Source organism: Dermochelys coriacea, chromosome 10, assembly GCF_009764565.3.
Source record: "Dermochelys coriacea isolate rDerCor1 chromosome 10, rDerCor1.pri.v4, whole genome shotgun sequence".
In the NCBI taxonomy this organism is placed as follows: Eukaryota; Metazoa; Chordata; order Testudines; family Dermochelyidae; genus Dermochelys; species Dermochelys coriacea.
Genome location: NC_050077.1, coordinates 9300359 through 9305688, shown reverse-complemented (window position 1 = coordinate 9305688; position 5330 = coordinate 9300359).

The following is a 5330-nucleotide window of genomic DNA, read 5'->3' as shown; positions in this document are numbered from 1 at the left end:
TGAGGAAACTGTGTGGTTCATTTGTGCCTGCAATTCTGTGATGGTTTCTCCATCATGCTGTTGGGTTGAGCTCTGTGCAAGCAGATTAGGGGCTGGAGAGGAGCAGGAAGCCCACTATGTAAATCACCTGAAGAGAAATTTTCCTACTACTGTTGATGCTGGACAAGGGGCATCCTGTCAAGTCAAACCTGGGCAAAGCTTGCATGTGGCTGAGTTGACACTACTCCCCTTTCTAAGCATCAGGAAGGCCATCATTCTAACCAGCATGGACAGGTAGTACCTGCTAGCTCCCATCCCTGCAGCTATGCTTCCTGCTCTTAATGCCTAATTTGCAGGAGAGAGAAATGTTCTAACCTCACTAGCTGGAGGCCAGCATCAGTCCATAATGAAGAACCACATCCTCACCCCACACCAATCACTGATTTTGGCAGCTCTGCAAAGGGGATTAAAGGAAGCTTCCCTTCACTGAAGCTTGGCTTGCATCCAGTGAGCTCCTGGCCCTGCAGTTCTGAATGACTTATCTGCTCATGAGGCAGTGTGTGCTAAGGAGGTGAGGGCGCACACCCAGCTCTTACCCTGCTCCCAGTTGGTACAGAATGCTAATGTTAAAGGTTTATGGTTCTTTTGTAGCTTGAGGGTGGAGAGGCTTGATTCAGCTCTACTCCATTCAAGCCATTATCTCCCTTTGCAGGAGAGAAGGGAGCAGGTCATCTCAAGGCTTAATAGCCAGGGCCCATCTCTACCAACTGTTGCAGGGCTGTTTTGTGGGACACCTCTGAGGTTAGTGCACTGGCTTCCCCTTAAGATGGGGAGCCTGCTGCTTGCTGGGGCTGCTTTTCTTTTTGGCACCAGGTCAAGTGAAGAACCAAGAGTACAGTAAGAGCAGGTGTCGGGGGGAAGAGTGACAACAGGGGTGAGGTTTCATTCCACACTAATCCTGCAGTATCCTGTGTCGGCTGGCAGCCTGGATGGATTAATCCCATGTTTAGAGCAGCTGCAGAGGCAGGTGCTTGGCCAGAGCAGAGCATCCTGCTGCTATTCACCTCTGCAAAGCACCATTCAAATGAGGGCCTGAGTTCAAACAGCAGATAGTCCCCCCAGCTCTGCATAGGCTAAACCAAGTTGCCTTGTGCTGTGGCACAGCACCTCACCTATGTGCCTGTTACTTAGGCCTGGTACTCTAATCCCCTATCTGTCAGCACTAGCTCTCCTCATGGGGAAAAGCCTCAGCTGAAATGGCTTTTAACCTGTGTTCACACACACAGCCCTTCCCCTACAAATTGCAGCCTTTGACTCTTCCTGCCACTAAGATACAGGCAACTTACAGCAGTGTAACCTAACTTACAATAACTTAGGTTATTGCTGCTTAGGACAAACCCTACTGGAGTGGCTGGCTCCTGCCAGAAGCTGTCAGTCATGCCACAGCTTCCTGGGTTGCCCCATGCAGGGCATCAACCACCCACATGGCCCTGCTCACTGGAGCATTCTGCACAAAAGGATCTTGTTCCAGTACCATAGAGCCCACCCACCCTGGGACTGGGGTGAGGATGTGATCACCTAGATCTAGAAGCAGCTTTTCCTTCCAGCTGCAGTGATAAGTTCCAGGATGCTCCTGTGAGCACACTGGTGCTCAGTTCCTTGGGCAGACAAAACCAGCATGGCAGGAGAGGCAGACTCAGTGGCTGACAGTTAAAGGGTCTGGAAATAGCTTTTTTTTTTTTTTTTTTTTAAAGCAACACTATAGAAACACCTGCTTGGGGCTGAAGATGCAGAGAGAAAAGCCCGAGGCAGCAGTGCTGGCAGGTAAGTGTATAGTAACTTGTGGGCAGGGGGAAGATCAAAATCAGGACCTGAAACACTTCTCCCTGCACAGCTGTGTTCCCCTGAGGTACCCCTGAAAGCAGCTTTCCTCTCTTCTCTCTCCCCCACATGTACCTTGGAATGAGAGGATTCTGCACAGAGGGGAATGAGATAAACACCAAAGGGGAATGAGCACATGTGTGAACTGGGTGGATAGTTTCTCAGCTTAAATGCCTCAGCTGGGGAGGCAGGATGGGACAGTCCTCAGACTGTCAGTGTTAAGGGCAGAAGGGAGTCCCTCGGCCATAAGGAGGATGCAAAGAGCTGAGCCCAGCTGCTCTACACCATGGAAACAGGTCTAAGGCCAAGGGCTCTCAGAGGTAAGGATGGTAGCACCAGGGGAGCCTGTGAGGCTGGGCAGAAAGAGGAGGGTTCAAGCCAGCCCTGCAGCAGGTCACGCAGCATGCAAAGGGAACATGGCCTCTGCTCAGGGGGCATCTTTCAGAGGCCTAGGTTTGAGTATGTCACACTCACAGCAATTAGCCAGCAGTTAACAGTGCAGCCATCCACTGAGGCCAGGCCTGGACAGTTGCCTTCTGTCTCTATGGTGGTGAGCATAGCCCTGCTAGTGTGTGGTGATGGGGGATGTGGAGAAGCAGGTGGCTAGTTTTCCTTTGAGGAGGGTCAGTAGGGTCCTTGCTGTGCAGCAGATCAAAGGCTGTTCTGCAGTTACAGAGAGACCAGGCAGCCTTAGCACTTTAGGACCAAATTTAAAAAAAAAAATCTAAAGTGCATCTGCACAGGGAGTTTGGAGCAGGGGGACATGGCAGCAGGATGAAATTTTTCAGCCACCCTTTTTTTCCACTGAAAAATGCAAATTCATAGCAACCAAAACAAAATACTGGGGGGGAAAAAATCATTCAACCTTTTCAGAATATTTCAATTTGAAGCTACTTTTCAGTTTCAAATTTCATTCCATTTTTTTTTAAACAAAATCTTTGAACTCCTAACTTTGACACAAAAAATTTTGTTTGCCTTTAACTTTTTGCCAGAAAATTTGAAAAAGATTCAGTTGGTGTTGATCCAAAACATTTTTTTTCCCCAGTATGGCCAATAAACAACCAATCATCAGTTATTGGCACAGATGTTCCTGGCTCCACCACAGAGTTTTCAGTGCACTTAAACTCTGCGCCTCCATTTCCCCACCTGTAAAGCAGGGCTGATAAGCCCACAGAGGTGAGCTGACATGTGCTAGAGTAGTGCAAAGTATTAAGAGAAGCAAGAGTCTTCTAGAGTAGAAGCCAGTGAAAGGTCACATCACATGATTGCATTAGTGCTCCCTAATGCAGTTCAGCCCCCCTCAAACCATTTTAGGGGACACTAAATAAACCTCACTGCAAATATTGCCCCTCCCCATCACCTGCTTTTAGTCTAATATTAAATCAACCCTGTCCAGTTGCAGAGAGTAGTGAAAGGCACCAACCAACTCTGGGTTCCAGGCCAGCACAGGTCATTATCATTACAAAACTGAAGCATTACCTCTGTTAACATGACCCCCCGCCCCCTGGGGTGCAAACTCTATTTCTGGGTGGGGATAGTAGATTTGTGAGACCTGATGCCCCTCACACTCTGTCCCACACCCAGCCCTCTTCCCAGGTATGCTGGGGAGCAAGTTACCACTCACGCGGACAGGGCAGGTCTGCCTCAGTAGCGGCACTGGGTTCCCCACCCCACACCCTTCCCCTGCACGGGCAGGCAGGCTCATTTCAGCACTGCCAGCATCAGGGGCCAACCTCTCCCCAGCTGGCTCTGTGCACCTCTGCTCCCTGCCGCCTCACCCTGGGGCAGGATCACAAACAGCCTCCCTGCCTCCCCTTGCCCTACCTCAACAGCACCTCTGGCACCTGCCTCCTCTCCCCTCCTTAATGGGTCCTGGGACCACCCCCTCCTCCACCCCCGGTACTCTTTCACCATCCCCTGCTCATCCCATCCCCCAGTTTAGGAAACGTTGCATTAAATGCTGGACTCAGACTAAGTCAAAAGATGCAGCATTAGCCCTAGCGCCACCCAAACAACCCACTAAGGCAGGGTTACTGGCCCCCACAGCCTTAGAGCAGAGGGCAGTTCTCTGGTTGGGGAGGGGTTCATTAAAAGACTAGGATTACGGTTCTCGGGGGGGGGGGTGTCAACTCTCTCCTTTCCTTAGCCCAGCACAGATAGCTCCCTCCCACACTCCTACTAATGCACCACAACCCTAAGGTGCAGGGACCCCCTCCTCCCACAGTGGGGAGAGTTGTACAGTCTCCAACTCAATTTGTTCTTTGCTGTCATGTCATGCTGACATGCTGTCATGTCATGTCTTGCCAGCGGGGTCTAGCTAGCTCCCCTTGGGCTGGTAGTGGGCCTGGATGCCTGGTCACTTGCAGCTGGCCTGAAATAACCCACTTATTTGACATGGGCTGGTGAACAGGGTCTGTCTACACTGCACACCAAGCCCAGGCTGTGACTCAGGGTTGAGCCCAAGCCCCTCTTCTATACACATATACATCAGTTGGACTTGGGTCAGCAAGCATTCAGGACCCAGGTCCTAGGGCCCTGCTAGGCAGGGGGGTCAGAGCCCAAGCCAGAAGGTCTGCACAGTGCATTCGGGACGTGTCAACACGGCTGTGAGCCCCAAACCATGCAACTGCAAGCCCAAATGCGGTGTGGACACTCAAGCACAAGCGTGGAGACACCGAGTCCACACACCCGGGTCCAACAGACCCTGGTTTATAAAGATATATGCAGATGGGCCCAGCCTTCAGACACAACCGAGCCGACCTCAAACCAATCCGCTAAGATTTGATCCGACAACAGCCTGGACACGAGGGGCCTGGCATGAAATGAAAGTTACTGGCAGCAGCAGGCTACCAGCTGACGGAGGCAGGGGCATTTGAAGAGTCTATTAGAATAAGAGGGAAAGTGGTGCTAGGGAGAATGGGCAACTGGCTCTTTAAACAGGACCCTCTGCCAACCCACCTTTCCTGCTTCTCGCTCCCCACACCCCTCGCCCTATCCATTTGCTCCTCGCATGGTACAGAAGTGCCCCGGATTACCCATTCTCTTTTCTACCCCAAGAGTGCTGGGGGTGGGAGTTGGAAAATCTGCTTCCAGCACTGGGTGCTCTTAGATCCTCAAACAGCAGACCGGTATTAGTGCCGCTCAGGGGAGATGCACACTCGCTCAAACCCAATCTTCCCTTTCTCCAGCCCCACTTTCCTTCCTCCTAGCCGCATTGTGCCCTCCTGGCCAGCGCTTCTCAGGATGCTTGGAGCCTGGAGGGGTTTTCCCCTGGAGATGACCCTGCTGGGAAGCAGGGGGGAGAGACGCTCCTGCACTCTTCAGTTGCGCTCCCCCGCACCAGGTCATCTGTCTTTTCCTGAGAGCAGCCAAGCTGAACTCAGGGGTGAATGGAGACCACTGACCTCGCTGCCCTGCCCTGAACAGCGAATGGGGCTTTGCCTGGCCTCCAAGGGTCACCCGGCTCTTTG